At 42.3% G+C, this 26262-nt stretch overlaps 1 protein-coding gene across 1 annotated transcript in view; it reads left to right on the forward strand.

Annotated features, from left to right (window-relative positions):
• The first annotated feature begins 633 nt into the window (after positions 1–633).
• Positions 634–26262, forward strand: part of TMEM200A (transmembrane protein 200A) — a 166812-nt gene continuing 141183 nt past the window's right edge. The window contains exon 1 of the mRNA XM_030196532.1: positions 634–1556. The gene's annotated coding sequence lies outside the window, so the exon portion shown is untranslated. The remainder of the gene's footprint in view (positions 1557–26262) is intronic.

The raw sequence follows: 26262 nt of genomic DNA on the forward strand, positions 1-26262 counted from the left end.
AGTGCGCCAACCTTTTGCAGATTTATCCAATCTGGGCTATGGAGGGCGGAGCCCCGTTCAGAACATTGAGCATGGCAGCTGCTAGGCGCCATGTATGTCTGTTCTCCTGGACCTTAATAGTATCTCCTAGGAATAAGAAATGGCTTGGAGTTGGGGGGTGACAAGTTACAGATGGAACACGGACAGGATAACAGCAGCTAATCATCCTGTATTCGCTTTCCAGCTTCCTCTGCTTTTGACTGCTTTCTGTTCATTCACACAGTAATAACGGGAAGAGATTAATTCACAACTAGCTGTCACCGCTCAGACACAAAGCAGAAGCTCTAGCTTTCTGCTTTTCATGAGGTAGTTTAGGGAAAGAAATACAAATACTATTGCAGATGAAGAAAAGTAGCTGAAAACTGTGACATTTGTATTCCCAGTGAGAATAAGCAATACTATAAAGAGGATTTTCCCTGTCACTTCCTCCCCAGCTTTATCTCTGTCTTTCTTTCCCATTCCCTGTCGGCGAGCTGCCTGCTGTGCGAGTCTCCTTCTCGCACTATCCCCCCCCCCTTCCCGTGGCTCCTCCCCTCGCCTGGTGCTCTGCTCGAGCTTCTCTCCGGCTGCACCGATCTGTAAATCAGAGGAACAGAGGGAGTGAGGGAAGCAGTGCTAGCAATCAGCGATCGAACAAGGACAACAGCCCGCCTGCATCATCCCAGTCACAGAGGCAAGGTGATTCCTTCGAGATAGCTGGCTGCTTGAGAAATGTACAATTGCTCCGAGTTGCAGAGGTCTTGGAAACATGGGATGTCTCTGCGCTCTAACTCGAGGAAACTTTCCAGGAGCAAAGCCTAGACAGTAAAAAGTTGCTGTTTACTTTTTCTGGAACCTCTTGTTCTTCTCCCTGTACCCGGAGATCAACGGACAGCTTTTATTCCTTCTCTTAGCTTTGCTGTCTGATCCAGAGCTCCTGAAAGCGGGGAGGCTGGTAGCTATTCTCTGGGCTCACATGGGTCTCGTCGATGTTCCCAAAGCCTGGGGCGACTCAGCTCAGCTCAGTTAGCTCGCAGGGACCGGCTAGCAGCCTGCAACGAGGAGCTTCGGACTCTGCCTGGGCAAAAGGTACAAAACGGATAGTGGGATCCTCCCGGATTCGATTTAAAAACGTTTACATGTGGACATTTTTACATATATCTTCCAAAATAAATGTTTTAGAAGAAGACAGCTGATGCAGTTAAACGCTGAGGATTATTCTCCCGGGATCCTCCTATTTCCTTACCAATCTTGTCCTCCTTAAAAGTTGCGATCATCCGGCGACGGTAACATTACTGCCTGGTGCTGGGGCTTCCCCTAGCCCCCCAAAGCTGCCTGTCGAGCTGCGGAAGTTCAGAGCCGGGGGAGGGAGCCCAGCGCTCCAGCCTGCCGAGCACTTGCTGAATGCAGTCCGGGAAGAAAGCAGAAGTGCCGGACCCCCGCAATCCCACCCAGGGGAGCCTAGATCCGAGACTCCGAGCCGAGAGGAGACGGAGATGACCGCAACCCGAGAGGGCCTCTGCTGTCACCCTGCATAGGTGAGACTAGCCCATTTCTAGTTTCTCCTGGCCTTTGAAACTTCACACTTTGCTCAGATGTTAACACGTATTTACCTATTTGCTTTCAATTGTGTTAGATGAGAAGCCCACCTTTTTTTGTTTTTAGTAACGAGGGTGTAGCCCAACTCCTGTGTCCAGAACTGGAAACTAAATCATATTTATTACGGGGTGAAATGTACATGACAAAGTCAGTGAAGGAGGTTATTAGATACTTTTAAAAGGTGTTTCCTCGGTTTGGGAAATGTAATTTAAAAAATAATTGGGTTGCCACGGGATTTTATAAAAATCTTCTCCATTTTGCTAGGCGACTTTGGGAATGAGATGTTTGGGGGTGACAAGTGACGGGTGGACCATGGACAGGGGCAGCATCATCTGATCATCCTGTATTCGCTTTCCTGCTTCCTTTGTTTTGACTGCTTTCTGTTCATTCACACAGTAATAACAGGAAGAGATTAATTCACAACCAGCTGTCACCGATCAGACACAAAGCGGAGGCTCTATCTTTCTGCTTTTCATGAGCTAGTTAGAGAGAGAAATACAGATACCCATCTTAAAAAAAAAAAAAAAAAGCAAAATAACAAAAGAATGGGAAAAAGATGAGCATGTGAAATAGCAGAACACTGATTTAGACACAGTTATCTCTGATTGACTAGAAGCTTAAGAGTATTTTTAAAAATTTTTATTTTACTTGCAGTGACTGAAACCCTGTGTATTGGTAGGAAGAGGAAAACAGTTGAAATACTTGTATGTTAATTTGTTCTTTTGGAGATTGGCTGCTATCGCAAATATAAAGATTGAATTAAAATTTCACACAATAGTTTATACTGTCAGTTTCAGCTGTATGCAAATAGTAAGGGATGAGATTACTGAAAATAGCAATAGCTATTTTCACTAAATTAGATTATACAGTCTCATATATATATCACCATTTTTTTCTTCTCACAAGAGGAAAAACACTTGGAAAACTTACAGACGGTTCTCTGTTTTGTCCTTAATGCTGTTAAGCCCGTGAAAATGTGATTATGTTTTGTGATTTCTATGAGTTATTTGCTGTGTATTAGATTCCACAGCATGGGACTTTAAAATACCTTTTTCTTTTTTGTATACTTTGCTTAAATGGTCTAGGTAGGAGAAAAAGAGACACTGCATGAACCTGTCCGAGTAAAATTAATACGAGACAGCAGGGTGATTAAAGATTACAGTCAACATAATGCTGTGATCCCAAGATGCTGTTTCCCTGAGCTTCTTGTCACTATGACATCCGTCAAGTGGTTAGATTTATTTCTGAAATGCTAGATTTGTCTTTGCCAATGAAATAAACGTCGAGCCCTTTGAATAACTTGTCAAAGTGGTTGTGCTACAGCCTGATATTGGGGGTCAGCTGTAACAGCCCGGAGTGTTGTATGTTAAGGAGCTTAATCCAAAACAGAGGGCAATTTTCCAGGAGGACTTCTTCTGACCTTTTTTCACATTGGTAGTGGATTTCTGGGATGCTTGCTTTGCCTGTTGTTTTTCTTATTGATTTCCTATAGCATCTGCCTCAGTGAGTTTTCTTTCATGTCCGTTCTGATAGCCCAAAGATGATTCACTGTCGGCTTTCTGAAGAACCTGATTTGTATGGATTTTTTTTTTTTTGTTGTTGTTAGGAAAATGCTACTGAAGTCCTGCCACAGATCAGAGCTTAAATCTACTTTGTGGAAGTTGGAGAAAGGAAATAACACAGGCAAGAAGGTCTGTTGTTTAAAGAAACTGCGTAGCTATGTGGTAGATTGCACTTGTTGCGTAACTGATAACTGGGAACCAAATACATTTATTTCAGGATTCATTCAGCTTGTCACATCCTGAAAAGGGAAGGCAAATGAATAATCAGCTGCTGGAATCAGTTGAAACACTATTACAAGAGAGAAAATAGAATCTGCCATTACCTTAAAGTATTACGTCCAAATAGCTGATGGTGAATTTTGCATTCTTTTTGCTACTTCTTTGTTTGTAGGATTTGGGTAATAGGTTTGTGTGGTGGAGCTTGCAGTCACGGAGGCCCATTTTAGATCCGTCATGGAGAGGGGAAATGAGATGTCCAGGTTGGGACAGGCTCAGTTCCTCCTGTATTTTCGAAAAGGCTCTGCCAAAGGTAGAGCCTTTTGTAAAATAGGAATAATGCAGGGTTTCTCAACCCAGTTCTGGGACACACATATTCAGGTCATGAATATGAATGAGATAAATTTGCATGTGCTACCTCCATTGTATGCAAATGTGTCTTATCAGTGTGTGTGTCTTTGAAAACTTGACTGGCTAGGTGTGTCCTGAAGACTGGGTTGAGAATCGCCGGTGTAAGAACATGCAGGAGTGTGTGTGTGTGTTTCTCAGCACATCCACCATGAGCTCTGATTTTATTAAAAGCTCCTGAAAACAAGAACATCCCAAGCTCCTCTTTGGATATTGATGCAGCCAGGAACACTATTATCACACTGACAGGACAATACTGAAACTTTCTCAGTTTTTTTTTTTAAATTTGTATTTTGTGCTATCCACTTTGAACCTATTGATGGGAGTTGGCGGGTTGCAAGTACAATTGCCATTTCTCTATCATGCAGGGAGAGTGTTGCAATCAAAAATTGAGCATATGCACCTTTAGGACACTGATAAGTACATAAGCAATGCCACACTGGGAAAAGACCAAGGGTCCATCGAGCCCAGCATCCTGTCCACGACAGCGGCCAATCCAGGCCAAGGGCACCTGGCGAGCTTCCCAAACGTACAACCATTCTATACATGTTATTCCTGGAATTGTGGATTTTTCCCAAGTCCATTTAGTAGTGGTTTATGGACTTGTTCTTTAGGAAACCGTCTAACCCCTTTTTAAACTCTGCTAAGCTAACTGCCTTCACCACGCTCTCTGGCAACGAATTTCAGAGTTTAATTATGCGTTGGGTGAAGAAACATTTTCTCCGATTTGTTTTAAATTTACTACACTGTAGTTTCATCGCATGCCCCCTACCTAGTCCTAGTATTTTTGGAAAGCATGAACAGACGCTTCACATCCACCTGTTCCACTCCACTCATTATTTTATATACCTCTATCATGTCTCCCCTCAGCCGTCTCTTCTCCAAGCTGAAAAGTCCTAGCTTCCTTAGTCTTTCTTCATAGGGAAGTCGTCCCATCCCCGCTATCATTTTAGTCGCCCTTTGCTGCACCTTTTCCAATTCTACTATATCTTTCTTGAGATGCGACGACCAGAATTGAACACAATACTCAAGGTGCACTCGCTTTTCAGACTGATATAGATGTGTATAAAACTCATAAAAGCGGTTCAAAATATGAGCTTGTTGGGTTGAAATGTGTCCAGTAGCATCCTTAATAGGTTGAATTCATTCTCTACACTTCCTCCCTTTTAGGTATCTGGCAAGCACTTTTCCTGCCTTATTGTTATACACGTAGTAGGAGGTTTGTTGAACATGACGTTACTTTCCTGCAATTGCACTTGTATCACCATTATATTGAAATTTGAGCCACATTAGCTTTTGAAGGGTATTAGGACTCCAGTTCTGTTGGAGGGCCCTCTTTAAGGATCGAATTTCAAGCTCCATAACTCTCATTTCCTTTTGTCTCTGCTTGTTTCTATGAACACTATACACTATCATGTCACCACGGATGGCCACCTTAAATCATCCCAATGAACCATCTTAGATACAGGTGCCATTTGGTTCAGAGAAAAGTATACCCTACGTTTCGTTTGAACATAAGCTGAAAATGCAGGGTCCTATTGCAGACCGTTGTTGAACTGCCATGGAGGGCAGGGCCCAATCTGCGCTACCTCTGTCATATTAAGAGATGCCCCACCATGATCTGATATTTTAGAGGTCAGGAAAAAAAATCGATTGTAGTAAAAGATTGATGGACAGGAGATTGAAATGTAAAGTCCTGACCCTTGGGATTCAGTATTCTCCACGGGTCAACGAGCCCTAATGGCTCCAGGAAGGTATGGATATTCTGAGGTTAGGAAGAGGCCTGATATTTGGGTATGTGGTATAACAACTGGTCCAGAACTTGGTTAAAATCTCCTGCTATGATCGGAGAGTTATGGGATACCTCCGACACAATGGTAGCTAACGACAGAAAAAATACGGACGCATTGCTATTAGCATATATATTGATTATTGTGAAATCTGTACCATTCAGTATAAAAGTAATTGCTCTACCATTCAGTGTAAAAGTAATCAAAAACTATCTCCCATGTGTATCACAACGAGAGTGAAAAATCTGGATATTAGCTGTTTTTTATTAATTAGGACTTTTCTTATGGTCTGCCAAAGCAAAAAAAAAAAAAAAAAGCATTGAGTAGCCCAGCCAGTTTGCAACTTAGAGTAGAGGTGTGGGCCCACCCAGCAGCGGTGCAACCTTGACAGTGCCAAAACGAAGGCTCCTGTAGTCCTGCATATCGCTCCCTCCTTTGACAAGCGTCTCTCTCTCTCTCTCTCTCTCTCTCTTGAAAGAGTCGCAGCAATTCCCGCATGCTGCCTGTGGCTGACTGAGAGCCTTTCCTCTGCCACATCCTACCCCCTCTGATGCAACATCCTGTTTCTGCTTGGGTGAAACGTGACTGAGGAGAGGCTCCAGGTCAGTGGCAGATAACATGTGGGAATTATTGCCACTGCCAGCAACCCTTTCAAGGAAGAGATGCTTGTCAAGGTAGGCTGGGGAAAGATCCAGAGAAGTGCTGGACCACAGGAGGGAGGAAGGGAAGAGAGAGGGACAATTGTTGGACTTGGGGTGGGGGACAGAAGGAGAGATTCTGTACAGGGCAGGCAGTGGGGCGAGCGAGGGAGAATTGTTGGACATGGGGGTAGAGGGGAGGAAGAGAGAGATGCGGCACAGGGGTGGAGAGGGGCAAGAAAGAGAGAAATGTTGCATAAGGGGGTGGAGGGGAGGGATGGAGAGATGCTGCATGGAGGAGGGGAGAGGAGCAAGAGAGGGAAAATGTTGGACATAGGAGTGGAGAGGAGGGAGAAAGAAAGATGCTGCATACAGGGGGAAGAAAGGAAGAAATGTTAGACATGGGCAACACGATCTGTAAATTGCATTGGTTTCCATTACAGGCACAAATTACTTTTAAGTTAACTTGTTTGATATTCAAACCATTTGATGGTACTTGTCCAGAATATTTAATAGGTTTGTTCTCATTCCCTTTTCACCCTAATACTTCAAGAGCAGGGTCATCTGAGTTAATTTTCTTTCCTTCTTTCTCTGGAATACAGTATAAGAGATTTTTGGAGAAATTCTTTATCAGACAATTCAGATTCGGTGTGCTGTTCTGCCTTCAATGAAAAAGTTATCTTCTTATTTGAACTTTTGAAAGGAGTTAACAACATATTTATTTAGGAAACATCTATTAGGATAAATCTCTGGTTTCTTTCTGTTGTATTATATTGTTGTATTTTGCAATTCACTTTAAACCTTGTTTTGGAGTTGGCGGAATATAAATACCATACCATCAAGGCCACTGAGAGGAGGAGTGTTGGATTATTTGTAGTAAATAATTAGCAGATTTTAGTACACACAGCTTCAGCTTTAGAAATGTTAATTTCTTTCTTCATCTCTCTCTCATTCACCCCAGAATAATTCACTGCTGAGTCACTTTAAAGTTGAAGTAACAAAACATCTGTTTACTCACAGTTTGTAGTTAGATTATAATCAGACAGGCTTATATATACATATTACTATACATTTGTATTATCAGCTCCTTCCATGTGCTTAGATGGTAATGGATGCTCACACCACCATAGATCCTCTCAGGTTAGGAGAGATCATGAGCTCCATGTGCTCCATGTGCTGCATCTACCCCCCACAGGAAGTTGCATAGCTGTGTGACCTCTCTAAGTAATTCACATCAGAGGTCACAGAGTAATCACAGAGAAATAATAGGTGACAGGCAATGCATGTAAAATACAATTACATTCCAACAAACCCCTTCTCATGCATAACTGTCATGCAATTATTTATTCATACAAAGTCCAAGCTTTATACGCAGATTCACAAAATGTTCTCTGGGTAACGGTTTGGTCATGATGTCAGCTGTCATCTCACTGGTGTGACAATAGTGTAGACTGATGACCCCTTCTTTCGCCAACTCTCGCACGTTGTGGTATTTCGTTGCGATGTGCTTGGTGCGTGACTGAACCTTGTCATTCTGTGACAGTCGGATGCAGCTCTGATTATTTTCCGTTATCTGGATTGGTCTCTGTTCAGCTATTCCAAAATCCAGCATAAGTTTTTCAATCCACATCAGTTCTCTGCACGCTTCCGATACGGCCACATATTCAGCTTCTGTAGAAGACAAACTCACAATACTTTGTTTATGACTGGCCCATGAAATTTGTACATTTCCATACATAAACACATATCCACTTGTGGATTTATAATCAGAATGATCCCCTGCCCAATCTGAATCACAGTAACATATTAGTTTTGGATTACTATTGGCTGAAATCTTTAATTTACAATCAATGGTACCCTTTAAATACCTTACCATCCTTTTAACTGCAGTCCAATCTGATTTGGTAGGTGAGCTGACCCTTCTGCTCAAAATTCCTACTGCATTTGCTATATCAGCCCTGTATGTGGTAGCTAGATATAAAAGCTTACCTATGGCTGATCTATATTGGATGTTATCTGGTAAAGGTTCTCTTACTGTTTCATCCTTCAGAAAATCAGTGATCATGGGAGTGCTTACAACTTGGGCATCTTGCATACCTAAACTTTCAATAAGCTCATTTATTTTCTGCTTCTGGCTTAGAAGATAAGAACCATCATTTTGTTTCTCAATTTCTATACCAAGATAGTATGACACATTACCAAGTTCTTTTATCTCAACATTGAGGTTTAAATATTTTACAATGTCCTTGTACTCTTGCTCACTTTCGCTTGCAATGAGCAGATCATCAACAAAAGCTAAAATGTATGCATATTGTCCATTTGTGCACCTAGTGTACAAGCATTTATCTGCTTCACCTTGCTTAAATCCTAAATTTGTCAATATTTCATGCAATTTTTCATTCCAACATTTTGCACTTTGCTTTAATCCATAAAGACCTTTGTTTAATTTACACACTAGCTGTCTTTGTTTTGTATTTATGAAACCTGTTGGCTGTTCCATGTACAAGTCTTCAGTTATATCTCCGTGAAGAAACGCTGTTTTCACATCAATGTGGTTTACTTGCATGCCTTTTGAGACTGCAATGCTCAGAAGTGTTCTGATTGTCGTGTGTTTCACTACAGGTGCAAACACTTCATCAAAATCTTCTCCATATTTTTGAAGATATCCCTTTGCCACTAATCTGGCTTTATACCTTTCCACTTTTCCTTGTGCATTCCTTTTTAACTTGAATACCCATTTGCATCCTATAGCTTTCTTGCCAGGAGGTAATTTTGTAAGAATCCAAGTATTATTTTTATCCAATGCATCAATTTCTTCTTGTGCAGCTTTATGCCATTCAGCAGCTTCTTCTGCTGGCATTTTCTCAATCTCATCCCATGTTAAGGGCTCTTGAGCTTCTGCTGACTTTGTTAGGTAAGACAGTCTTGGGGGTGGAACACCTTTGTTTTCCCTGGATGAGCGTCTGACAACAGGTTGGTCTGACCTTTCTGCATCCTCTAAATCTGAGAGTTCTTCTCCAATTGATTCCCCTTCTCCAACTGTACTGTCTTCTTCAATGATCCTTTCTGTGTCTGCTTCCTCTGCCTGTTCCTCGTTAGATACAGGTGAGTTGCTTTCAGACATCTGCCTTGGTATGGCATTTATATACACTGGCATGTCTATTATGGTTCTAGTTTCATATTCTGGATGATAAGGCTCATCTGGGATAATCCAGCCTTTATCAACCCTTTTGTTTTCATCAAAATATGTAACATGTCTTATGCCAACAATGCCAGTTTTCAGATTCAAAATTCTATATCCTTTGTGTCCTGGAGCATAGCCAACTAAAATGCCCCTTTCTGTTGTGGAATCCAGCTTATGCCTTCTTTGCTTTGGTATATGAGCATATGCTGTACTTCCAAATGTTCTTATGTGTGACAGGTTTGGCTTCCTACCATGCCATGTCTCATGTGGTGTGCGCTCAGCGCCTTTAGTTGGCATTCTGTTTTGTAGGTACACTGCTGTGAGAATGGCTTCCCCCCATAGTCTTTTAGGGAGATTGCTATCTGACAGCATACATCTGGTCATTTCCACAAGTGACCTAAATTTTCTCTCTGCAACAGAATTTTGCTCTGGTGTATAAGCTACTGTTGTGATATGCTGAATGCCTTCTTGTTCTAGAAATGTGCGCATGCTTTGTGAAGTGAACTCACCACCATTGTCGGTCTGAAGAACCTTTGGTTTTCTTTCAAATTTATTGCTCACCATGGCTACGTATTTCTTCAGCATGTCTGTGACTTGACTTTTTTCTTTCAGCAAATAGGCCACACAATATCTAGAGAAATCATCCAAGAATATTAGCACAAATCTGTTATTTCCCAATGATGGGATATTAAACGGTCCACATAAGTCACTGTGTATTAAGTCCAGTACTTTATTACTCCTATTTCCTGTGTATGCAGGAAATGAGGGTCTCACACCTTTTGAGTAACACAGTCTATGCATTTCTCCATTTTACCAGCATCTGCACTTATCTGAATGCCGGTGGCCAGTTGCTTACTGCAAAGATCCTGGATCACCTTAGAATCACGATGTCCAGGCGGCGGTGCCAGATTTCCAGACTACATTTACCATCATTCTTCCTTACTTGCGCCATATGTGAGGCTTCACCTGAAATGCTCAGTTTATAAACATCATTATGCATAAAAGCTTCAGCATACACTTCATCATTTTTAGAGATTGTGCACTTACTGTTTTCAAAATGAATCACAAATCCCTTCTTATCTAATGTAGATACACTAAGCATATTGCAAACTGCTTGGGGAATATACAAGACATCACTTACAGGAATTTCTTTAACTTCATTAGACACTTTGCATTTTAAGAATCCAATACCTTTTGCTTGGATCTTAGCAGTCCCTGCGTTTGCAGTTTTAAGAATACCTTCCTCTGGACACATTTCCTGAAAGAAATCCTTACAATTGGTTAAATGGCATGTGCTCCCCGAATCCAAAATCCAAGTACTTTCATTTGAATTATTATTTACCATAGTCAAAGATTTTTCTGCCATTAGAAAGCCCTTGTGTTTATCTTTGTCCTTCATACATTTCCTGGTTTGAAAATTCTTTAGTTCCATTGGCTTAGGTGAGCTAGAGGGAGTGTTTTGTGTTTCCTTACACCATTTAGATACATGTCCCTCCTTTCCACATGAGTAGCAAATCAGCTTGCCCTTGGGTGGAGTTTTCCCATAGCTCCGCCTTCCTCTGTTCTTTGCCAAGAAATTTGTTTCATTTCTCTCTGACTGACTTTGAGAACACATCTCCTCAGAATCATTTATTATGCATTCCTGCCTTAGTTTTGATGTTGCCTGTTCAAAAGATTGCCCTTCAATGGCCTCATTTACAGACCTAAAAACATCAAACTTCTTTGATAGTGAGGTAAAAAGAAATGCTCTTTTCAATGCATCACACATGGGAATTCCAGAAAGTTCTAACTTTTGAAATGAAGACATAAGATGCATAATGTGATCATTACATTTACTTTTATCCCTTAATTTGGTTTCATTCAACTCTGCCAGCCAAATTGGTTGCTGCTTTGCATATGTAGTTGCATACATAGTTCTCAGTTTATGTAAAATGTCCTTTGGTGTATCTTTTCCCTCCACTAATATGGCTTGTTTCTCTGAGAGAGCTTCCAAAAGCATGCACTTCACATAATAGTTTGCATTGTCCCATTCAGCCATATTTTCAGCTGTTCTGTCTTGGTCTAAGCATATATTTAATCTTTTTGCTCGAAGGAGACATATGAATCTTAGTTCCCACTGCCGATAATTAAACTCAGTTAATTTAGGCACCTTGAGAGAATAGAAAAATGGTGAATTTCTTCCCTCAGCCATTTTCTTAGCCTTCTGTCTGCTGTGTGGGGGGAGAGAGAGACAGACTGAATCTTTCCTTTAAAACTTAAGAGAAAAATGTGGCCTTTTTTTCTGCCTGGTAATATTTCTCTTCTTTTTCAATTCCTGAGCCCTGGGCCCGTAACCCTTTTTGTTGGATTATTTGTAGTAAATAATTAGCAGATTTTAGTACACACAGCTTCAGCTTTAGAAATGTTAATTTCTTTCTTCATCTCTCTCTCATTCACCCCAGAATAATTCACTGCTGAGTCACTTTAAAGTTGAAGTAACAAAACATCTGTTTACTCACAGTTTGTAGTTAGATTATAATCAGACAGGCTTATATATACATATTACTATACATTTGTATTATCAGCTCCTTCCATGTGCTTAGATGGTAATGGATGCTCACACCACCATAGATCCTCTCAGGTTAGGAGAGATCATGAGCTCCATGTGCTCCATGTGCTGCATCTACCCCCCACAGGAAGTTGCATAGCTGTGTGACCTCTCTAAGTAATTCACATCAGAGGTCACAGAGTAATCACAGAGAAATAATAGGTGACAGGCAATGCATGTAAAATACAATTACATTCCAACAAGGAGGAGGAGGGAGGGGGGGGGGGCAAAATTCCCCGGGCTTGGGCCTCCAAAGGGGGCCCAATGCCGGGGTCTCTCTCTTCCTCCTGCTCCTGACGGGACCCGGGTGATCGCATCCTGACAGGTAGAGGAGAGAGAAAACTCCGGCGCCGGGCCCCCTTTGGAGGCTGGGGAGGCCCCGGAAGAGCAGATACTGCAGGTCTTCCTCCAGCACTGCTCTTCACTCTGCCCATTGCTTGCTAAGCGGCTGCTTTTCCTCTCAGGCGCGCATGCCCTGAGAGAAAATCGGTCTCGGAAGCAGGCAATCTGCAGAGTGAAGAGCAGCACTGGAGGAAGACCTCTTCTGCTGGCGGGACCTCGGGATCCCTGCAAGCCAAGGTATTTCAATTGCAGTTGTGACAGCGATCCAGGGAGGGTGCGTCAGAGGCGACGATCGTGGTGGTGGGGGGGGGGGGGGGTGGCAGCAGATGACAATTTTGGGGGAGGGGGAGGTGGTCCTGCCCCAGGCCGGTTCAGTCTCTCAGTGGTCCTGCATACCATATCATATATCATGGGAGTGGGGGGAAGAGGGATATGAGATGGCGAAATATTGGACATGGCGGTGGAAGAGAGGGAAAGAGAGATGCTGCATGGGGGGGGGGGGGGGGGGGGGAAGAGATGTTGAGCCCAGGGCACAAGGGAGGGAGAGAGAGATGTGGTGGAAAATGGGAGAGAGGATGAAATGTTGGACATGGGGGTGAAGAAGAGGGAGAGAGAGCGAGAGAGAGATTCACAGGAGGGTAGGTAAAGGAGAAAGAGGGAGATGAGTTCAGGGGCAGAAGGGAGTGACGGAAGAGAGAGGGAGACATGCTGGACAATGGGAGTGAGGGAAGAGAGAATGAGAAATGTTGGACCACGGGGGAGGGAACAGGAGGGAAGAGAGAAGGGGCAGGGAGATGTCATGCTACAAGGGTGGGAAGGGGAGAAAGAGGTATCAGACAGTGTGAATGGTGGAACTATGTTGAAGATGCCAGGAGGGGGAGGTAAGGAAATGACTGAGAGGAGGATAATGATTACAGGGGTTAGAAATATAGTAATGGGGAGTAGATTAAAGATGAAGGAGAATGGAAGGCTGAGGAAGGAGTGAAATGGGGAATGGGAGAGCTAGTAGGTGAGAGAAGGAGATGGAAATTTGATAGCTGAAAAGTAAAAAAGAGGAGAAGGGTGAGAAAGATGGTGAAATTTGAATGGACAGAGAGGCAGAAAAGAAAAAAAGAGCTGAAAAGGAACAATCAGTATCTTAGAAGCAGGTGTAGTGAGGTTATGGAACAAGACAGGAGAAAAAACAAATGAATAGCAGCCACTTGAAGGAGAATTAGCAGAAGACAGATCAGAAAACAGAAAAAAGAAACTGGAACCAACATAATGGAAAAAATAAAATGTCAACACAAAAGATAGAAAAAAAGCATTTTATTTTGAATGTTTTAAATGGACTATGTTAGCTTTGGGAAATATGCATAACAGATGTCTTTGTATTGTGTTTAATTGAAAAGGAAATGCATTTTGTTTTTTATTTCTCTAGTGTTGTAGTACATGCCAAGTTTAACTTCTTTGGGGTTCCCAGTTCAATTTTCTCTACATATTTGTATTTCTAGTAATATACATAGAGACATATTTTCAAAGCACTTAGACTTACAACGTTTTATAGTAGCCCATGGAACTTTTAAGTCTAAGTGTTTTGAAAATGAGCCCCATAGTAATATAGTAGATGATGGCAGATGAAGACCTGTATGGTCCATCCAGTCTGCCCAACAAGATAAACTCTTAGCATAGGATATGGTGTGATACTACATATGTATATTTGATCTTGATTTGTCTTTACCATTTTCAGGGCACGGACTGTAGAAGTCTGCCCAGCACTGGCCTTGTTCTCCAACTTCTGAAGTTGTCTTCAAAGCCCCACTTCAGTCCATCCAAATCTGTCTAGCTAGCTTGTTCTGTGTTTGATGAAGGTCTGTCAGTGTGGTAGTAGAAGCAAGTGGGGAGATCAGAGGAGAGGGGATCCAGGGAGGGGGGGGGGCTCCTTTATTTTCTGATCTGAGCCTCAGCATGTCTAACACTAGCCCTGACCCTTGTTGTAGCTGCTGGGGATCCCCAAGCATCACCAGCTGAGGACCTCCTCCAAAGATGGGCAGAACTCCCTTCTACCAAGCTCTGCAGTCTATGAGCCACTGACAACTAAGCATGTGTGGTGTGCCATCATCAGTGGCTCTGGGATGTTGCTGCTGCCTTCCAAACTTGGTAAAAGAGAGTTCTGGCTGCCTTCGGAGGAAGTCTTCAGTGAACAGAGCTTGAGGTTCCTCAGCTAAAGTATTTATATTTTGAGGTGGGGTTAGGGCAGGACCAGGCAAAACTTTGGGCTCAGGCCCACAAAATTGTCTGTCTTGCTGTGCCAGTGCTTGAGAGAATCTGAGATAGATGGGTATCTTGTAGTTTACAAATTTTTGCCTTTGATTTGTTTCAAAAAGTTCAACACCACCTTTCGTTTGATAGGGTGGTTAAGACCATTAACATTCCACGAGTATAAATTTGCTCATTTTAGATAAAATTTGAATTTGCAAGTAGACAGATACCACAGTGGAACTGGTGCCAAACAGAAAACAGCAATCTGTATTGCTTGAGAGTTCCCACGTCTGTGTCCCCACCCCACCCCAACCCAACCGTACCCTATGTATAATGACTGCAAGCAAAAAAAATAATAAAAATCAGCTAAACTGTGCCCACTAATTCTAGGGCACCTATCTACAAAGGGGGCATTAATGTGGGAGGGGTATAGACAGGTCAAGTGTGTGCCCAGGATTACCACCCACAGTTTATAGAATCCATTCATTTACACATGTATCTGCCACATTTAGGTGCCCACATATGTAGCAACCCACATATGTAGCTGGAGTAAGTGTGATCCCTCAAATGTGCACGTATAACTGTGGACTTAGTCACTATTCTATAATGGCAATTCCCTGTGTAATTATCAATATAGAATTAGCACTGAGCACTCAGTTTCTGGGTGTCTACATTTGGGTACCCTGTACAGAATCTACCCTGTGTTGGGCAGTAGGAGTGGAGACCCTGAATGGATCGGGGTGGACCTGGGATTTATCCCCAGAGAATGCTGGGAGCAATATGCAGATGGGCTGCAAGACTCTTTAGCACCTGGTAGGTAGTAACTTCTGCTGTTTCCTTATATTTTCCATTTTCTGGAAGGTATTGCCCTCAGGAATCAACTTCATTCTATATTATGGTAATCTGAGCTCTGCTTCCCTTCGTTCAACTGAATACAAGCACAGCTGATGTCATAGGCTATCTGAGCAGAACATTAATGAGGTTAGTGATTACACAGAAGTAAATGCTCCGAGTTCTATCAACAGAAAGAAAAGCTGCATTGATAATCAAGCCTAGGCATATCTGTATCCAGGATATGCACGGCTGGCAAGCAAATGAAAACAAACCAGATGGATATCTGAGGGTGGAAAATTTTAAGTATACAGTTATAAGATTTTTTTTTTCTTAAAATGATTCAGAGGACTAGAATTAGCAGAACTGCTGGATGTCGCTTCATTATTTTAAGCTTAACATGATATTTGATTGAATTCAGTAAATGAGAAATGCAGCATTCATCCTGCTCTCAGACAGTGACATTTGGGTGGTGTGAAAACTGGTGACTAAAACCAAATCCAGTTTGGGATGGCACCATGATTTTGTTTTATATTTTCATCACCTTTAGTAAAACTCAAATAGTGAACCAATGTCTCAGCTAGGAAACATTGGGACAATATGGAGATCATTTTAGAAACATCTGAACTTGTAAATGGCAACATTGGCACATCTGACTGTTTAAATGTACAAATAATTTTAGAAAGTTGCGATTTGTACATGTATATCCCTTGGGGCACAGAGATTTACAGGGATGGGGCTTCGGCTCGGTAAGGGTGTGCCTCAAAAATACATGTGCACTTGAATGGGAAACCATATCTATTAAAAAAGAATCCCTATTGGCCCCTTCCCCAGCTCCCATCTGGCATTTAAATGAAGGGGCAGATGCAAAAACTGATGGCATCTCTCTATTCCCAACTCTCCAAATCCCTCCTCTGACATCAGCATCCAACCCCCATTCCCTTGACAAGCGCCGTAACCCCACCCCCCAAACACACACACACCACCACCACCCCCTCCCAGCTCTTACCTTGGATTTCTTTGGTTTCTGTGAGGGGCAGAAACAATCCCCCAAATGCTTTTGCCCCATCAGCACCTTGGTTCAAAATTATACCTATAGCCCCCTAGTATTAGTCGTGTGGTACTAGTTCTAGGGGTCAAGCTTCCAGCCTTTATTTTGAACCCAGGTGCTGATGGAGCAGAGGCATCTGGGGATCACTGATTTTGGAAAGCTTCTGTAGGAGAAAGGTTACATGAACTTTAGAACTGAAATCGCAGAGACTTAAATATTCACCATCCTCAGTTTTCTACTTTACTAGTTGGGTGTACAAATGTAGTGAAAACATTCAAGCACGCCATTCTGTGTGTGGTGTGGAGGGGGGGTGTTACAGTGGTCATATCATGGAGCCCTACTGCCTATCATGTGGAACAGATTTAACAGCTTTTCAAAATGTATTATTTTGCACGTTGAATGGGGACACCATCACTGTGATTATTCTGCTTAGAGTTCCTCGTTTATAAACAACCCTTGCATTGTTCAGCAAATAGCTAGTCTGTTGCATTCAGGTAGTTTGAACCACACTGGAAAAGATATCCAACATCTTCAAGGCTCAGTAAATGGGCCTCATTCAAAAGTGCATAACCTAGGCACTCAACATGTATATACATTTGGAACCATTGCTCCCCTCCCCCTCACCACTTGCAGATCAGCCTATCCCTCCCTGTTTTCCAAAGAAAGTCACACATTACAGACAGCTTAATTTGAAAGGAAATGTCTATTTATATGAGCATGGATGTCTACACATGAATTGGTTTTGAATGTGGCAAAAACAGAAGTTATGATTGTGGGTAAGGAGGAATTGTTTGACTGACTCATTACTGTATGCTTGGGAGATATATGTGTACCATTACAGAAGGAGATGAAATTGTTAGGGATAACTCTTTATTTTATTTATAGAGTTCAACAATTAAATCCAAGCAATTTCACTTGTACAGAAAAGTGTTACAAAAAGAAATCATTACTTCTTATAAAGAACATTCTTAAAGGAAATAAAATGAACACTCAAGTCCACAATATAAGGATCCAAGACTTAATGAGAGGAAAGATAAGAAAACTTTAAAGGCAATAATATACCCCAGCTACATGAGCTAGATACTAATTATTTGAAGAGCTCAAGTCAGTCTCCTGAAACTCTTAGTTGCTAAAAAGACTGACAGGTGAGAAGGTTCAAAGAAAACGTATTTAACAGCATTATCTCTCTATATAAAACGCACCTCCAACGTTCTGTGAGGCAAAGTTACCCAGCATTCCAAGTAAAGTTGTCATGGTCCAGATCAGTTTTCCACCATGAGTGCTTGCTCTGCCTTCGCGTCACAACGTGATAACGTTCAGGGCGCGGCAAAGACACTCAACGAATCCCCAGTTCCACCGCCCTCCGACGCTCCACCCCCCGCCAGACGCACACCGACAAACAGCGACCTACACAGACCCTCCACCCCACCCCCACGCAGGGGGAGGAGTGCCGTCCGAACAGCTGATCCGCCGCGATAACCACGGAGAGTAAGTCCAGCAACAAGGGGAGGGGGATGGTAAGGAAAGTGCCTTGCTAGCGCCCATTTCATTGGCCTCAGAAACGGGCCTTTCTTACTATTATCTAATAATACATTTACATGGATACCTTAAAAAGAAAGTTCCACCTATTTGAAGAACACCAGGTTTGAATAATAGAAACTGCTTACGCCTACGTTGAGTGTCTCTTGGTACATATTAGGAATAACTCTTGATAGTAAACCGACAATGAGAGCAAAGGTTGCGAATGTAACACAAGTGGCATTTAAACATTTGCACATGTTGTAGCGATTGAAACCTATGATTTCTCTACACAATTTTTTTTGTCTTGTTCAAAGTTTGGTCTTGGCGCATTTTGACTACTGTAATGCTTTGTACATCGGTATGTCGTCTTTGAGTATTAGGGCATTCATTGCAAGTGGTCCAAAATGCAGCAGTAAGAACAATAATGGGTGTGGCAAAGTTTTCCCATGTAACGCCAGTGCTTAAAAAATTACACTGGCTGCCTTTCCTCAAAGGATTCAATTCAAAGTACTGACAGTTATACATCAGGTACTGTTTACTGCTGCTCCACTATATTTGAAAGATATGTTGACTGTTTACCATCCAAGACGCGAATTGTTCTCAGAGCCTGCTATCAGACGTTCAACAAACATAGTAATTCATCTTCGGTATGCAGAAACATGAGCTACGGCTTTTGTTCCCGCAGGGATAACACTATGGAGTGCGTTGCCAGGTCGGCTTCAGAACTGTAGTAGTGTACTGTAGTTTAAGAAATTGTTGAAGACGAAATTGTTTGTCTCGGCTTTTTTTTTTTTTTTTTAAATTATGAAGTTTGAACTGTTATTATGGTTTGATTTGTTTGTAGTCTTTGTGATACGAATAGTGTGTATGTTTGTTTCTAGTTATAGGTGGTATAGAAATGTTTAAAATAAATAAATGTTCAAGTCAAACTAATATGATATCATAAGAACCAAATCAAATGATAAGAAGCATTCCGCAACAATGTGAACATTGTTATTAAAGATATTTGAATTCAAGATTATAGACCTAACTTTCTGGATGGCTGTCCACACTCCGGGCCCATAACTTTTCTGAGGATCTGATACCACGAATGGGTTCTACCTGTTAAAGTGGTACCTCTATCCCAACACCCAAGCCCATTGGGGCCTGTCCTTCACTATAGAAAATGTATACTTAGGTAGTTTACACCTTCAAAATCATCAGGCATCCTGTGGAGTCACCACGTTGATATAGTGGGAACAGGGCCAGCCTTAAGCTTCTCACTGATGTCTGTTTTACAAAAGGTCTGCTCTCTCTGACTTCAAAACCTGGCTACACTTCTGGGAGGGCCTGCCAAACTTGTCTACACTACAAGCTATAAGAATGGCCCTGGCCGGGAATCCTTCCCTCTTGGCTCAGCTGTTGAAGCAGTGCCACCTGGATCTACACAGACAAAAGAATAGAAACAGAGAAAAATGAAGGCAGATAAAGACCACATGACCTATCCAGTATGCCCATCCATGCCCTCTACAATCCCTTTCTCTCTTAGAGATCCTATATATTTGACCCAAGATTGCTTGAATTCAGATAGTCTTTGTCTACGCCACGTCCACTAGGAGGCCATTCCACGAATTCACTACCCTGTCTGTGAAGAAGTATTTCCTTAGGTTACTCCTATTTCTATCCCCTTCCACCTTCAACCTATGACCTTCATTCTAGAGCTTCTTTTCAATTGAAAGAGACTCACCTCCTGTGCATTTTTGCCTTGAAGTTATTTACATATTGAGATACGTAAGTATTGCCATACTGGGACAGACCAAAGGTCCATCAAGCCCAGTATCCGGTTTCCAACAGTGGCCAAGCCAGGTCACAAATACCTGGCAAGATCCCAAAAAAGGTACAAAACATTTTATCCTGCTTATCCCAGAAATAGTGGACTTTCCCCAAGTCCAATTTAATAATGGTCTATAGACTTTTCCTTTAGGAAGCCATCCAAACCTTTTTAAAACTCTGCTAAGCTAATCGCCTTCACCACATTTTCTGGCAACGAATTCCAGAGTTGAAGTACACTTTGAGTGAAGAAAACTTGTTTTAAATTTACTACTTTGTAGCTTCATCACATGTCCCCTAGTTCTAGTATTTTTGGAAAGTGTAAACAGATGCTTCACATCTACCCGTTCAACTCCACTCATTATTTTATAGACCTCTATCGTATCTCCCCTCAGCTGTCTTTTCTCTAAGCTGAAGAGCCCCAGCCGCTTTAGCTTTTCCTCATAGTGAAGCCGTCCCATCCCCTTTATCATTTTTGTTGCCCTTCTCTGCACTTTTCTAATTCCACTATATCTTTTTTGAGATGCGGCAACCAAAATTGAACACAATATTTGAGGTGCGGTTGCACCATGGAGATGTTTAAGTCTGTCCCCATATGCTGTATGATAAAGAGTACTAACCATTATTGTAGCTGCCCTCTGTACTGATTTCAATCTCTTTATATCTTTTTGAAGGTGCGGTCACTAAATTAGGTCTTACAAGAGATTTATACAAAGGCATTATCACCTCCTTTTTCCTGCTGGCCATTCCTCATACTGTGCACTCAAGCATCCTTCAAGCTTTCATCATCGCTTTTTCTATTTGTTTGGACACCTTTTAAAGCATCAGATGTGATCACACCCAAGTCTCGCGCCTCTTTTTTGCACAAAAGTACTTCACCCCCTAAACTGTACTATTTCCTCGGGTTTTTGCAGCCCAAATTCATGACCCTACATCTTTTTGCATTAAATCTTAGCTGCCAATTTCTTACCATTCTGGTCCCTCTTCATGTTATCCACACCATCAGAGGTATCTACCCTGTTGCAGATTTTGGTATCATTCACAAAGAGACAAACCTTACTAAACAGCCCTTCAGCAATATCATTTACAAAAATGTTAAGAAGAACCGTCCCAAGAATCCTGAGAGTGAGCTCATTTACCACCACCCTCTGCCATCTTCCACTCAACTAGTTTCTAACCCAGTCAGTCACATGTAAATTACAAGCATATGCATAGGCGCCCGGTATAAGAGGCTTGGGGAGGCTAAGCCTCCCCAGCCACAAGCCCCAAGCGTCTCTCTCATTCCCCCAGCCCCGCCCCCCCCCCCGATACACCGTTTACCCCTCGCACTCCCTCCAATGTGATTTAGATCGCCCATCCGGTAGCGGCACTCCAACCTTATTACAGCTTGCTTCGGGGCTTCGTTCTCGGCCTGACGCCATGACGTGCCCTGCCTCCTCTGACCAGCCTTCCTGCTTCCGCGAGGGCTGGACGTATCATAAGGAAGGCACATCAGAGGAGGAGGGGCACGTCATGGCGTCAGGCCGAGAAGCCCTGAAGTAAGCTGTAATAAGATTGGCGAGTCGCTACTGGCTACCTGCCGTCTGAGAAACAAGAGTGGTGTTTTTTTCTATCATGTAAGTTTCCTAGCTTGGAGACAGTTTTTCTATTCGTGCTGGGACAAACTGTAGTGCTACTTCTCCGCTCTCGTGGTTGCTTACTGAGGGGTGGTGGTGGTAGGGAGCTTTGGTTCGCACGCCACGGTGGAAAATAAACTTGTGCCGGGCTTTGACGTTCTCCTGCTAGCTGTCCATCTGTGTTCTTCCCGCATGTGCGTGCTCCTCAAGCATCCGCTGCTGACAGAGGAATGGCAGCATGAATTTTATAGTGATCAGACGAGTTCTGTTGCTGTTAGTTATTTGTTGCTTTGGATTAAAATCCTTTTTTTTTTTTTTTTACTTGACCTGTGTCCTCCCGAAAGCTTACTAATTAATTTTATCAGGACATTTTTCAGCTCTGTTCTCTTTTATGGAGTCTTTTGAAGAAGACTACAAAGTCCTGATTTGTTAAAGCTTCCCATAGATTTTCTTTGTCTAAAAATGTTCTAGAAAGAATCAGGAGTTTGCATACAACAAGGGGATCATAATACTACAATTCTCATGTAGAGCCACAAAACACCCTTTTAGGGTGGATAGTATGCCTCTATGTTACTATCCACCCTAAAAGGGTGTTTTGTGGCTCTACATGAGAATTGTGGTATTATGATCCCTTGTTTCATATTGTTGACGGTCTGCATTTTCCGTATGGTGGTATATTGGTGTATTAGGTCTGCCCAGTGTAATATTTATGGTACAGTAAGGTTCTGAGTGTGTTTGTTGCACAAAGTTGTGCATAGTGTTTTGCAGTGGAGCGATTGTGGTTAGTATATGCTTTGAGCAACCACTTTATTCTTTGACATATGATACATATCTAATATCTAAATTTAATAAAAGCTATTGTGATTATTTTATTTTTACTTATTTTATTTTCTGTGTGTTGTCAGACAATTATGGATGTAAACCCCACCCCTGGCCCCACCCCTAACCCCACCCCCTTTAGCCTCCCCAAACAGTCGGGCCACCGACCGCCTATGAGCATATGGCAATGTTTTGACATCTGCTGCTGGTATGTTAACAAAAAACAAGGAATACTGTTTGCCATTTTGTCCATCCATCCCAACAGCTGCAACCACTAAGTAATAGACTAGTGGGCAGGGAGGAAGGGACGCGTCATATGCCACCAAGAAACATTGTTCTCTTCTAGGTTTCTTTTCCCTTGGCTCTGCCTCGTCCGCATGATTTGCCCAATGTCCTCTCTGATCCCACCCCTCCTTATTCTTTTGTTGTTCCCTCCTTCCGTCTATACCTCCTCACTGGTCTTGACTGGGTTGTGCTTACCAGGGCTCAGTCAGTTAACTATATTTTTAACAAACTACTTTTTACAGTTTGGCATTAATCTCTGGCCCTGTGGAGGCTGCTATTCTAGCCTGTTTGTGTGATTGTGGACATTATGTTCATGGAGTTTGATTGTTTCACCATGACTGAAAATGGAAAGCCACTATTGTTACAAGCAGTCAGGATCAGTGGAATACCTTTTTGCTTGTGACGGGGTGGGGGGCCAAACAAAGCAATTTCTGGCTCACTAATTGCTGATGTTGAGTTGGGCAAAATGTTGTTCGGGTCATAGAACTAGCTTCTGATCTATAAATAGTGAAAATGGAAGATGCATTGCATGTGTTTGGAAACGTGTAGCTGTGCTTTTCTGGCAGCCTGCAAAGTTCATTGTAGTGTGGAAGCCTGTTAAATATTTCAGGGAGTTTTCTTAGTCTGTGCAGACTAATGACATGGAATAGAGCCAAAACAGTTGGAACCATATTTGACATTTATTTTAAAAATATTTCCCTAAAAGGTGTTAACATAACAGCAACTCTTAATTCCATGTAATGAACCGCAGAAGAAATTGATGGCGTGCGAATTGTATCCCACTGATTTATATTCATCTTAAGTAATACAGCAACAGAGCAATTTTCATTTAATATACATGCTTGGAAGAGCTCTAAGTAAATTGTGAAGTTTTCCCAGTTGTTGATAGCCCCTTTACTATGAAAGTGGTTCTTGTAACTGAAGCACCATTTGGAGTCTTGTTGTACCATGACACATTTTCGAGTAGCTGATCATACTAGTGATATTCCTGGATTCTTTCTCCACAGATGGATAGGAGCCAGCTGGTAAAAGTGCCAGTGTGCGATGAGAATGAGCACATGTGCTCTGCTATTAATACTTGCATGTAAACAGTGTTACTAAGCCTGCCTTTCCATATTAATGCCAGTGCATATAACTGCAGTGAAGGGCTCCCCAGAGGGCAGATGTGAGAGGCAGGGTTTCATAGTGAAGAAAACACCCTTCTCAATATTGCTCAGGCATCTTCAAGCACATAATATGTTCAGCACACTATCTGTAAAATCACTCTTGCATCATATTATGGTCTCGGAGTGCAATTCCTGAGGGTTCAGGGAAAGAGATCTTGGATGCTTCAGTAGCTGGCTTTCTGTTTGATCCAAACTAGATTGGCAAGCATCTCTGCTCCTGTGTTTGATGCTTAAAAGAAGACTACAGAGATCTAAATAATAAAAACTTTATTTTTAACCCGCTATATCTAATACAATATATGCGGGGAACAAAAAACATACATAATAAAATCTGAATCAACAAACAATAAGTAATAGCAAAGCAAAATCATATTTGATTACTGATTAATACAAAGTTATCCAAAATATAAAACAGAGCAGAGCTGTAATGATCCATATAGCTTTCTTATGGAAGCATGCTTGGGTATAAGAGAGCTTGTTATTACAATAATTCTCTCTGGCAATGGGTGTTCCCTATATATATTGCACACACAACTTTTGCAAGTGAGTAGGGATTCCTCATCTCTCTCCCATCCCATGCTGTTTGAAAATCCCACAACCATGAGCTGTTTCTACCATAATGAAGACATAGCTTGAGTGGAGGAGTAATCTAATGGTTAGAGCAAGAGGCTAAGCACAAGGGGAGCCTGGGCTCAAAACAGGGCTGCCGAGAGACAGAGCTGGGGCAGGGCCGCCCCGCCCTGCTCCCCCGCACTCGGGCCTCTGCTCCTGCCCCTTTACCTTCCCATATTTTCTCTTCTCGTCTCTCGCTCTGTCACCCTCAAGGCTCCTGTGTGCCAGAACCTGGGATATCACGTTAACACAGTCACCTAGGTCCCAACACACAGGAACAAGAGAGAGACAGACCCTGGTGTGGAGCCCGGGGAATCTTACCCCCCCCCCCTTTCTCTCGGCTGCCCTGGTTCAAATCCCACTGTTGCTACTTCTGATATTGAGCAAGTAAGTTAACCCTCCATTGCCTTAGATACAAACTTATGGCTCAATATTCAGCCCATGGCAGTAAACAGCTGGCAAGCCAAATGCACCGTGGGCTGTACTAATCCCAGATAATCAATTCTGGGGCACAAGTGGCATTGAATATTCAGGTATGACTGTTTACCCGGAAGTAAATGGGCACCAGCTGATATTCAGACCAGCATCCATTTAACTTGCTGCATAATGTTAGGACAGCAGTGTTACCCTACCTCTGCCTCCAGGTCTTCCACAAACTAGCTGGTTTTGGCATAGGTGGTGAGAGGATATTCGGTGGCACTATGTGGTGAAGTGCCACTGAATAGCTCTGGATAGCCCTGCACATGCAATTTAAGTGCTTTGAATATTTACTTCATAGATTATAAGCCTTCTGGGGATAGAGAAATATCTAAATGTAACTCACCTTGATGCTATTGAAAAGTTGTGAGCTAACATCCAAGTGTTGCTATCAGGGTTCTTAACTCCATCTTTTTTGTCCCAGTGTCTCTCTCTTCCTTTCATTGCCACTCTTCTGTAGCTTTTCTCACATCTTTTCTGTCCCCCAACTATCCGTCTACTCCCTCACATCTTTTCTCTCCCCCCAACTATCCGTCTACTCCATTTTCATTTCTTATACCCCCACATCATTTCTTTGTTGTCATTTCTTCTATCTCCTCCTAGTCCTCCATCTCTATCTCATCCTTGAAATACCCACTTTCTCATCCATCTACATTTCTACCCACTGTCTCCACCAGTTCTCTATTTCTGCCTTCCCCAAGCATTTTCCCACTCCATTCCCCCCCTTCTTCCAAGTATGTGTCTCTTTCTCTTTCAGGTTCAGTTTATTTGGCGTTTCCTGTACCACCTTTCACAACAAATTCGCATCAGAATGGTTTATAGTCATGTATTATAAAGTGGGGGAAAGATAGACTTAAAATACAGACCAAAAAAAAAAAATCACACAGCAGGCAAAAACAGACGTTTTTTTTTAGTTGGTGGTCCCATACAGAGGGAAACCAACAAGGTGGAGGGGAGTGGGAAACGGAGAGGTTGCTGCTCTGCCGTATTCCCAGCCCTTCATATGTGAGTAGGAAGATTCTGTTTGCAGGTATACTGACATTTCATAGGGTAGGGCCTACAAAAGACGAAAGCTTGACTGTCGGGTTGTTTCCAGATATGCACAAGCAACTGGTGGGAGGAGCCAAAGATTTTCATGCTGGGAGTATGTAGGGTGTATTGACATGAAATAATGCAAGTGTTTGCTAGATATAAGGACACCTTTAATAAAATGCTTTCTGGGGTAAGTAGCAGGATTTTGAAGTGAATTTGAAGGTTGACAGGCAGCCTTTGGTCATCAGTAGCATTATATGGACACATTTTTTTGGCACAATGAAGCAATTTTACTGTTGTATTCTGGACATTTTGGAGGTATTTGAGGATAGAAAATTTGGGTGCACAGTATATACTATTACAGTAGTCTGGTTAGCTGTGAATGAATGAATAAATTAGTATGCTTAATGCCTGTTGATCCAGCATGGACCAAATAGAACAAAGTTATCACAAAGCAA

The sequence above is a fragment of the Microcaecilia unicolor genome, chromosome 3, assembly GCF_901765095.1.
Source record: "Microcaecilia unicolor chromosome 3, aMicUni1.1, whole genome shotgun sequence".
Lineage (NCBI taxonomy): Eukaryota > Metazoa > Chordata > Amphibia > Gymnophiona > Siphonopidae > Microcaecilia > Microcaecilia unicolor.